The following is a 12542-nucleotide window of genomic DNA, read 5'->3' on the forward strand; positions in this document are numbered from 1 at the left end:
AGAGGCCTGTAGATATCGAGAAGCGTAAGCTGGAACAAGGAGCTATCTGAAACTGAGCCGAACCCACACTGACCGCAACAGCTCCAGAGAAACTCCTAGATACAATTTTACATTTTTCCCCCTTTTTTTTTTCTTTTTTTTCCTTTTTTTATTTTTTATTTTTTCTCTTTTATTTTCCTTTAAAATCCCCTATTACTCCCCCATTACTCCTTAACTTTCATTTCCATAGACTTCTACGATTTTTTAATTAGGGGGAAAAAAAAAATTTTTTTTTTCTTTCTTTTTTTTTGTTTTTTTTTCTTTTTTTTTTCTTTTTTTTTCTTTCCTTTTTCTCTTCTATTTTCTATTTTTCTTTTTCTCTTATTTCTTTTAAAGTCCTCTAGTACTCCTCTACTACTCCTTAATTTTCATTTTCAATACACTATAACCTTACAAAAAAAAAGAAGAGAAGCCCTATTTTTAAACCGAAGATTATTCTCTCCCAATCTTGACTCTCTGTTTTCTACCTCAGAACACCTCTATTTCCTCCTTTCCCCTTCTCTTCCCAATCCAATTCTATGAATCTTTGTAGGTGACTGGGCTACAGAGAACACTCTGGGAACAGACAGCTGCGTAGATCTGTCTCTCCCCTCTTGAGTCCCCCTTTTTCTCCTCCTGCTCATCTCTATCTCCCTCCTCCCTCTCCTCTTCTTCATGTAACTCTGTGAACCTCTCTGGGTGTCCCTAATGGGGGAGAATCTTTTAGCCATTAACCTAGAAGTTTTCTTATCAGGGCTGTATAGTTGGAGAAGTCCTGAGACTACAGGAAGAATAAAACTGAAATCCAGAGGCAGGAGACTTAAGCCCAAAACCTGGGAACACCAGAAAACTCCTGACTACATGGAACTTTAAGTAATAAGTGACTGTCCAAAAGCCTTCATACCTACACTGAAACCAACCACCACCCAAGAGCCAATAAGTTTTAGAGCAAGACATACCACGCAAATTCTCCAGCAACGCAGGAACATAGCCCTGAACATCAACATACAGGCTGCCCAAGGTCACACCTAACACGTAGACCCATCTCAAAACTCATTACTGGGCACTCCATTGCTCTCCATAGAGAAGAAATCAAGTTCCACGCACCAGAACACTGACGCATGCTTCCCTAACCAGGAAATCTTGACAAGCCAATCGTCTAACCCCACCCACTGGGTTAATCCTCCACAACAAAAAGGAACCACAGACCTCCAGAATACAGAAAGCCCACTCCAGATACAGCAATCTAAACAAGATGAAAAGGCAAAGAAATATCCAACAGGTAAAGGAACATGAAAAATGCCCACCAAGTCAAACAAAAGAGGAGGAGATAGGGAATCTACCTGAAAAAGAATTTAGAATAATGATAATAAGAATGATCCAAAATCTTGAAAACAAAATGGAGTTACAGATAAATAGCCTGGAAACAAAGATTGAAAAGATACAAGAACTGTTTAATAAAGACCTAGAAGAAATAAAAAAGAGTCAATTAAAAATGAACAATGCAATGAATGAGATCAAAAACACTTTGGAGGGAACCAAGAGTAGAATAACGGAGGCAGAAGATAGGATAAGTGAGGTAGAAGATAAAATGGTGGAAATAAATGAAGCAGAGAAGAAAAAAGAAAAAAGGATCAAAAGAAATGAGGACAACCTCAGGGACCTCTGGGACACTGTGAAACGCCCCAACATTCGAATCATAGGAGTTCCAGAAGAAGAAGACAGAAAGGCCATGAGAAAATACTCGAGGAGATAATAGCTGAAAACTTCCCTAAAATGGGGAAGGAAATAGCCACTCAAGTCCAAGAAACCCAGAGAGTCCCAAACAGGATACCAAGGCGAAAACACCCAAGACGACATATTAATCAAATTAACAAAGATCAAACACAAAGAACAAATATTAAAAGCAGCAAGGGAAAAACAACAAATAACACACAAAGGGATTCCCATAAGGATAACAGCTGATCTATCAATAGAAACCCTCCAGGCCAGAAGGGAATGGCAGGACATACTTAAAGTAATGAAGAGAATAACCTACACCTAGATTACCGTACCCAGCAAGGATCTCATTCAGATATGAAGGAGAATTCAAAAGCTTTACAGATAAGCAAAAGCTGAGAGAATTCAGCACCGCCAAACCAGCTCTTCAACAAATGCTAAAGGATCTTCTCTAGACAGGAAACACAGAAAGGTTGTATAAACGTGAACCCAAAACAACAAAGTAAATGGCAAGGGCCACACCTATCAATATTTACTTTAAATGTAATGGGTTGAATGCCCCAACCAAAAGACAAAGATTGGCTGATGGATACAAAAACAAAGACCTTATATTATGGCTGTCTACAGATGACCCACCTCAAAACAGAGACACATACAACAAAAGTGAAGGGCTGGAAAAAAATATTTCATGCAAACGGAGACCAAAAGAAAGCAGGAGTCGCAATACTCATATCAGATAAAATAGACTTTCAAATAAAGGATGTGAAAAGAGACAAAGAAGGACACTACATAATGATCAAAGGATCAATCCAAGAAGAAGATATAACAATTATAAATATATATGCACCCAACATAGGAGCACCGCAATATGTACGGCAAACACTAACGAGTATGAAAGAGGAAATTAATAGTAACACAATAATAGTGGGAGACTTTAATACCCCACTCACAACTTTGGATAGATCAACTAAACAGAAAATTAACAAGGAAACACAAACCTTAAATGACACAATGGACCAGCTAGACCTAATTGATATCTATAGGACATTTCACCCCAAAACAATCAACTTCACCTTTTTCTCAAGTGCACACGGAACCTTCTCCAGAATAGATCACATCCTGGGCCATAAATCTGGTCTTGGAAAATTCAAAAAAATTGAAATCATTCCAGTCATCTTTTCTGACCACAGTGCAGTAAGATTAGATCTCAATTACAGGAAAAAAATTGTTAAAACTTCAAACATATGGAGGCTAAATAACACGCTTCTGAATAACCAACAAATCATAGAAGAAATCAAAAAAGAAATCAAAATATGTATAGAAATGAATGAAAATGAAAACACAACAACCCAAAACCTATGGGACACTGTAAAAGCAGTGCTAGGGGAAGGTTCATAGCATTACAGGCTTACATCAAGAAACAAGAAAAAAACCAAATAAATAACCTAACTCAACACCTAAAGCAATTAGAGAAGGAAGAAATGAAGAACCCCAGGGTTAGCAGAAGGAAAGAAATCTTAAAAATCAGGGCAGAAATAAATGCAAAAGAAACTAAAGAGACCATAGCAAAAATCAACAAAGCTAAAAGCTGGTTTTTTGAAAAAATAAACAAAATTGACAAACCATTAGCAAGACTCATTAAGAAACAAAGAGAGAAGAACCAAATTAACAAAATTAGAAATGAAAATGGAGAGATCACAACAGACAACACTGAAATACAAAGGATCATAAGAGACTACTACCAGCAGCTCTATGCCAATAAAATGGACAACTTGGATGAAATGGACAAATTCTTAGAAAAGTATAACTTTCCAAAACTGAACCAGGAAGAAATAGAAGATCTTAACAGACCCATCACAAGCAAGGAAATCGAAACTGTAATCAAAAATCTTCCAGCAAACAAAAGCCCAGGACCAGATGGCTTCACAGCTGAATTCTACCAAAAATTTAGAGAAGAGCTAACACCTATCTTACTCAAACTCTTCCAGAAAATTGCAGATGAAGGTAAGCTTCCAAACTCATTCTATGAGGCCACCATCACCCTAATTCCAAAACCAGACAAAGATGCCACAAAAAAAGAAAACTACAGGCCAATATCACTGATGAATATAGATGCAAAAATCCTTAACAAAATTCTAGCAAACAGAATCCAACAACATATTAAAAAAATCATACACCATGACCAAGTGGGCTTTATCCCAGGAATGCAAGGATTCTTTAATATCCGTAAATCAATCAATGTAATACACCACATTAACAAATTGAAAGATAAAAACCATATGATTATCTCAATAGATGCAGAGAAAGCCTTTGACAAAATTCAACACTCATTTATGATTAAAACTCTCCAAAAAGCAGGAATAGAAGGAACATACCTCAACATAATAAAAGCTATATATGACAAACCCACAGCAAGCATCACCCTCAATGGTGAAAAATTGAAAGCATTTCCCCTGAAATCAGGAACAAGACAAGGGTGCCCACTCTCACCACTACTATTCAACATAGTGTTGGAAGTTTTGGCCACAGCAATCAGAGCAGAAAAAGAAAGTAAAAGGAATCCAGATAGGAAAAGAAGAAGTGAAACTCTCACTGTTTGCAGATGACATGATCTCTACAATAGAAAACCCTAAAGACGCTACCAGAAAATTACTAGAGCTAATCAATGAACACAGTAATGTTGCAGGATATAAAATTAACACACAGAAATCCTTGCATTCCTATACACTAACAATGAGAAAACAGAAAGAGAAATTAAGGAAACAATACCATTCACCATTGCAACAAAAAGAATAAAATACTTAGGAGTATATCTACCTAAAGAAACAAAAGACCTATACATAGAAAACTATAAAACACTGATGAAAGAAATCAAAGAGGACACAAACAGATGGAGAAACATACCGTGTTCATGGATTGGAAGAATCAATATTGTCAAAATGGCTATTCTACCCAAAGCAATCTAATAGATTCAATGCAATCCCTATCAAGCTACCAACGGTATTTTTCACAGAACTAGAACAAATAATTTTTCACAATTTGTATGGAAATACAAAAAACCTCGAATAGCCAAAATAATCTTGAGAAAGAAGAATGGAACTGGAGGAATCAACCTGGCCCTCGACTGTCAGCCTCTAACTACAAGCCAAGTCATCAAACAGTATGGTACTGGCACAAAGACAGAAATATAGATCAATGGAACAGAAAAGAAAGCCCAGAGATAAATCCACGAACCTATGGACACCTTATCTTTGACAAAGGAGGCAAAGATATACAATGGAAAAAAGACAACCTCTTTAACAAGTGGTGCTCGGAAAACTGGTCAACCACTTGTAAAAGAATGAAACTAGAACACTTTCTAACACCATACACGAAAATAAACTCAAAGTGGATTAAAGATCTAAATGTAAGACCAGAAAGTATAAAACTCCTAGAGGAGAACATAGGCAAACACTCTCCGACATAAATCACAGCAAGATCCTCTATGACCACTCCCAGAATATTGGAAATAAAAGCAAAATAAACAAATGGGACCTAATGAAACTTAAAAGCTTTTGCCTACAAAGGAAACTCTAAAGTAAGGTGAAAAGCAGCCCTCAGATTGGGGAGAAAAATAATAGCAAATGAAGCAAACAGACAGGATTAAATCTCAAAAATATACAATCAACACCTGCAGCTCAATTCCAGAAAAATAAATGACCCAATTCAAAAATGGGCCAAAGAAATAAACAGACATTTCTCCAAAGAAGACATACAGATGGCTAACAAACACATGAAAAGATGCTCAACATCACTCATTATTAGAGAAATGCAAATCAAAACAATGAGGTACCATTACACGCCAGTCAGGATGGCTGCTATCCAAAAGTCTACAAGCAATAAATGCTGGAGAGGGTGTGGAGAAAAGGGAACCCTCTTACACTGTTGGTGGGAATGCAAACTAGTACAGCCGCTATGGAAAACAGTGTGGAGATTTCTTAAAAAACTGGAAATAGAACTGCCATATGACCCAGCAATCCCACTTCTGGGCATACACACTGAGGAAACCAGATCTGAAAGAGACACGTGCACCCCAATGTTCATCGCAGCACTGTTTATAATAGCCAGGACATGGAAGCAACCTAGATGCCCATCAGCAGATGAATGGATAAGGAAGCTGTGGTACATATATACCATGGAATATTACTCAGCCATTAAAAAGAATTCATTTGAACCAGTCCTAATGAGATGGATGAAGCTGGAGCCCATGATACAGAGTGAAGTAAGCCAGAAAGATAAAGAACATTACAGCATACTAACACATATATATGGAATTTAGAAAGATGGTAACGATAACCCTATATGCAAAACAGAAAAAGAGACACAGAAATACAGAACAGACTTTTGAACTCTGTGGGAGAAGGTGAGGGTGGGATATTTCAAAAGAACAGCATGTATACTATCTATGGTGAAACAGATCACCAGCCCAGGTGGGATGCATGAGACAAGTGCTCCGGCCTGGTGCACTGGGAAGACCCAGAGGAATCGGGTGGAGAGGGAGGTGGGAGTGGGGATCGGGATTGGGAATACATGTAAATCCATGGCTGATTCAAAGAATAAAAAAAAATTAAAAAAAATAAAAAATAAATAAAAAAAAAGAAAAAAAAAGATGGTCAGATGCAAAGAATTATTTTGTGTCATATTGATACTATATAAAATATGAAACATATGCAAAATACTACATGTTTTTGAAAAAATAATTAGTCTTTGACAAAGTTCACATTCATTTGTACATCACTAGAATTGAAAAAAAAATAGCCCATTAGAAACATGCATTTATGGGTAAACATAGTAAGGAAATAATTTTTATTTTAGTCTCTAACACGTAACGTCATTCATGAATTGTGAAAAGATCAAGAAAGTTGATCAATCTATATATGGATAGAAATTATTCAAAATGAGTTAGATATTTTAAAAAAGATAGATATTTATCCAAAAAAATCAATATATATATATGTATCTGATACCTCATATATATATCTGATACCTCTCTTTACTTAAGTTTCATTTGTAAAGTGGCACAATGATAGCAAACTTCAAAAGATTCCTTTAAGATGAAATCACATATGTATGTATTAGCACTGTGCGTGATCACAGCAAGCACTCTTTCTAAGTTAGCAATTAATAGCTTGCTATCATCTGTAATACACAAGTAAAGGGGAGGACAAAGGTCAGGCATCGGTTTCCTCCAATTATCTCACCTAATGTAAAAGAAATCTTTAGCAGTCACTTCTTGTCTCATTTCTATGTAGGTGGATATTGCTGTGCCTGTGTGCTAAGTAATTTCAGTTGACTCCAACTCTTTGGGACCCTATGGACTATAACCTGCTAGGCTCCTCTGTCCATGGGATTCTCCAGGCAAGAATACTGGAGGAGGTTGACATGACCTCCTTCTCTGCTGGCTCAACAGTAAAGAACCCGCCTTCAATGCAGGAGCTGCAGGAGACATGGGCTGGATCCCTAGGTTGGAAAGATCCCCTGGAGGAGGGCATGGCAACCCACTCCAGTATTCTTGCCTGGAGAATCCCATGGACAGAGGAGCCTGGAAGGTTACAGTTCATAGGGTTGCAAAGATTTGGAGATGACTGAAGAGACTTAGCCTGCATGCACCTCCAGAGGATCTTCCCAGCCCAGGCATTGAACTTGCATCTCTTACATCTCCTTCATTGACAGGTAAGTTCTTTACCACTGGCACCACTTGGGAAAACCCAGATATTGCTGTAATCCTCAACTTTGAGACATTTTAGCCCTTGTTAACTGGAAAAAAAGAAAGTGCAATCATAAGAGCTGTGAGTTGAGTTTTGTTCAGTGTCTGAAGACTGAAGTCTTCAGACTTCAGTATAGACTGAAGTCTATAGTCTGAAAACTATAGACCTGAAGACAGCTTCTAAGATTCCTCTGAGGAAATCCTCTGAAGACATAGGGGAAGCAGCCAGTGTATATGTGATTTTGGCTAGGTGATACATGTAGTAAAGCATACATCTTGCCAAAAGACAACTGTTGTTAATAGTAATGAGGATCAGATATCTCAGATAATGATTTTAGTGATTTTCTATGTATGGGAAGATGCAAAAAATGTGAATTTATTAATATTTTTCCTGAAGTATATATGTAAAATTATCTACGGTCTTATTTTGCCTGTTTCCCCAAAGGGCAGAGTGCTTTTTGTTCTGAATTCCATTGATAGTATACTGTAGCAGCTAATGACTTAATCCTTGTAAAACCAGATGGTGAGTGGCACTTCATGTTTACACTCCGGGTAAAGAAAGTTAACTTAGGAAATAAATCAGTGATCATATTGTGATGATTAATTATTTTTCTGATTACACATAGTAAATAGTAAAGTCTATCATTTTTGTATTTCCATGTAAAACAACTTACAAATTGAATACTCTAAGAATTTTATTAAGGATTACAGTAGGCAGAAATATAAAATAGCCTCTAATAGTTGTGACTATCCTTTATAATCTTTATCCATTAAGTGTAGGTGGGTCTCATTTAGCCAAAGTGGCCCCATTTTAATAAATTTATAGAGATTAGAGAAAGGAGGAGATTCAAAGTATAAGAAGAAAAGATGATAGAAAGTTCTGTGTGGCAAAAACCTGAGAGTGACCTCTGAGAGCAGGTCTTAAACAACAGATAGCAAGAATACAGGGACTTCAGTCAAAAAGTTGCAAGAAAATTAATTTTCCAACAAATTAAGAGAACTTGGAAGTGGATATTTCCTTAGTTGAGTTCCAGATAAGGACACACTCAGTCAACATTTGAGTTAAGCCTTATGAAACCCCAAGCAGAACACCCAGCTAAATTATGCAAGATTCCCATGGAAACTTTTATATTTCAAGCCAACTTTGTGTAATCTGTTGCATAACAGTATAAAACAAATAAAAGGGTATATGACTGGTTCTTTTAATTTAACATATAATTTGAGGGTATTTGTATCAGACACTGTCATAGAGCTTGCTGTTTACAAAGGTGAAGGCTTCTGATTTTGTCATTTTCTAATTATTTGGTAGAAAATAGGTGAAAAGAATCATAAGACATTCAAGAAGAGGGTAAGAGAGACTTTGGAAGCAGGAATATTCTATTCTCAAAAACTACTTTCTGGGACTAAATACCAGAGGGATGCTGAGGGGAAGGGAGGCACAATTCAACAAAAGACCACATTGAGAAATTTCCTTTTGAGATCATTGCTTAGAAACCAGCATTGAATCAGGCATGACTAATAACTTTTCCTCTGTGTGACGTCTGGAATTCACTGGATATATGCGCTGTGCTATGCTGTGCTTAATCGCTCAGTTGTGTCTGACTCTTTGTGACCCCATGGATTGTAGCCCACCAGGCTCCTCTGTCCATGGGAATTCTCTAGGCAAGAATACTGGAGTGGGTTACTGTACCTTCCTCCAGGAGATCTTTCCAACCCAGGGATCAAACCCAGGTATCCTGCATTTGAAAGAGGATTCCTTACCATCTGAGCCCCCCCGGAAGCTCCACTGGATATGTATGCACTTTGTAGTCCTGTAAGGCAGTACTTTTCAAAGTGCGGTCCTTTATCTGGCCATCATGCACTTTCTTTTAGTACTGGTGAGGAAGCAGAGTAATTAGATTAGTGGAACCTGAACCTATGCAGGAGGTCAGAGATCCTTCCTAGAAATGGTAAAGACCAGGAAAGTTGTTAATATTAACAACAGCAGGATGAGTTTTGCAAGATATTGTTATATAGTTATAATATTTGTTCTCTAATTTAATGTGGAAAAAAATCAAATAAGAGTCTGGTAGTAAGGAAATTTCCCCGACTCCCACAGCAAATCTACTGAAGCAAAATCTCTGGAGGTGAGGCCCAGCAAAGCTAAGCTGTTATTAAGTTCTCTGATAATGTTTCTCTACCATGCTATATTAGAGAAGCAATGCCACAGAATTATCTTTTCAATCCTATTCTGTTCCTGATAATGTGGATAATTTTCTTGGTCTTTGCTTTCCTTGGGAAAAAAATATCTGATATCTCATGATATTCACTCAGCTGATTGACCTGCTTCCTCTCCAGTAAGAGATAGATTCCTGAGCTCTTATTCTGACTCAGTAGATCTGCTAATTTTTTTTTTTTTTTTTTTTTTTTATCAGATGGTATTCAGTCATATCAAAATTTCATTGATTCCCTGAGGAATCACACATTACCTAGCTGGATAGCAGAACATTTATTAACTCTTAACAGGAGTAGGAAAAGGCAACCCACTCCAGTATCCTTGCCTGGAAAATCCCACAGACAGAGGAGCCTGGCTGTCTACAGTCCATGGGGTTGCAAAGAGTCATACATGACAGGACGACTTTCCACTTTCACCAGGATACTATACCACAATGACAATATACCTCAAAAAGAGAAAGATGAATATTAACAAAATGGCTTAGCTCTAAAAAGCAGACTGTTTTAATCTAAAGATATCATGACATGAAAGGGGGAAAAAAAAAATAAACTGATAGCAAAAGGCAGAATATGGACTGTCATCTACTATTTGTTTACCTTCATGGAGAACATCATTTCATGTAACTCTTTAGCTTCCTATCAACCAAGTGGCTCTGTTCAGTGTTTCCTCATGATTTCACCTGGGTCATGCACTTTCGTCTAGAATACCACAGAACTGATGCTGTATTTTTTCATTGCATCATTCTGTTGTGGTACACTGCATTGGTTTGCTCCTTTATTTGTAGACTTATGAAGTATTTAGTGAAGATAAAAACTTTGGCTACCTTTATTATAAAGTTGCATGTATTCTCTTCTCAAATGATAATTTATAGGAAATACTTTAATATCACATAAAATTCTGTTCTTCATTCTCATTTTCTTCCATCCAACATTTTAGCATCCATTAATACTTTTATCTTGTCTGAATTTTTATTGTGATTGCCAAATAGTGATAATCTGATTCCACCATTCTTTCTACATTTTACTGTAGAAATAGTCTCTTCTGGTTATTTATTTACTTAGACACTTTCTCATTTATAGATTTCTTTTTTTTTTTTCATTTATTTTTATTAGTTGGAGGCTAATTACAATATTGTAGTGGTTTTTGCCATACATTGACATGAATCAGCCATGGATTTACATGTATTCCCTATCCCATTCTGAAACTAGAGCTCATTTATAGATTTCTAATTTATTTAGTATGTTACAATCAATTGTTGTTATTATACACTTTCTGCTCAAATTGCTTCACATTTGACTGTTTAGTTCAGTTCAGTCACTCAGTCGTGTCCAACTCTTCGCACCCCCATGAATGGTAGCACACCAGGCCTCCCTGTCCATCACCAACTCCCGGAGTTTACTCAAATTCAAGTCCATCGAGTCGGTGATGCCATCCAGCCATCTCAGGCTCTGTCGTCCCCTTCTCCTCCTGCCCCCAATCCTTCCCAGCATCAGGGTCTTTTCCAATGAGTCAACTCTTCACATGAGATGGCCAAAGTACTGGAGTTTCAGCTTCAGCATCAGTCCTTCCAATGAACACCCAGGACTTATCTCCTTTAGGATGGACTGGTTGGATTGCCTTGCAGTCCAAGGGACTCTCAAGAGCTCCTTTAATCTAACTCCTGTGTCTTTATGTCATGCCCTCATCATTTCTGAGTGCTTTCTTTTATTTGGCAAAACAAGATGTTCTAGGTTTATCTTGTACTTTCCCTAACCCAAGACTGCATCATTTTAAAAGAAACTTTGAGTTATTTTACTGAAGAATGTAATCAACAAGCAAGTTCTATGTTATAGGTGTGCTACTGATGTGTTTCTTTTCAGAGGCCTTCACAATGTACGGAATTATAACACAGACCTTTTGCATATATAAATATAAATATTCTTCTCTCTATCCAATATATTTCTATCTTTAGTACACTGAAATCCATGAGATTATGACAGTAACACAAATTCTAGTGCAACACTAGAATGTTGTTAGTTCATTCTATACTTGGCTCTTTTCATATTTCTAACACTCTTTACTGAGGGTAAAAAATCTGGATTCCTTTGTATTCAGTATAGTTTCTTATTTGCTTAACATCCCTGTGTGTAGCCAGAAGACCACCTAAAGGTTTTGAGGAGTTCTAAAAATATTTTTGTGGGTCATCTATCTACATTAATAATATAATTTAAAACTTTAAAAAATTCATAAGTATATATAAAGCTTAGAGATATATTAATGAAGACTTTTTATTAGTTTACTCTCAAATTAGTGACTCAGATATTTGCCACATTTCTAGACACTACCTCTTCCTGTTCAGATCCCAAATCCATCTATTACTGTTCTTTTTTGTTAAATGTATGATTCCTGATTAATATGGCTAATTTATCTCCCAGGAAAAAGGTGCAAGATGTTATTGCTAACAAGAAGATTTTACTAACCTGTTGGTATTGAAACAAAGTAGATTTATTATTTCTGCAACACACAATTAATTTCTAGTTACTGTCGATTGTATAATTTCTCATGATGCTGAATCATCCATGCATATTGTTTGCCAGTGACTTTCAAAGTTTGTCACCATATTTTATTGATATAAATCATAGATGCAAGTCTTACCCAAAGTGCGCAGGAAAAAAAAATATGAATGATAATTCATTTACTATGTCATGTGAAATTTACAACACAAAATTTTCTAGTAAAACTATGGTGGAAAAGTATATTCTTCAATCCTGTTTTCTATTGAACTCTATGGCCTGTAATCATTGAAATCTTAGAAAAAAATCTCTCAATGTTACCATATTTCCTTGCTTTTCTGCTTTCCATGCC

This window comes from Cervus canadensis, chromosome 11 (assembly GCF_019320065.1).
Source record: "Cervus canadensis isolate Bull #8, Minnesota chromosome 11, ASM1932006v1, whole genome shotgun sequence".
Classification (NCBI taxonomy): Eukaryota; Metazoa; Chordata; class Mammalia; order Artiodactyla; family Cervidae; genus Cervus; species Cervus canadensis.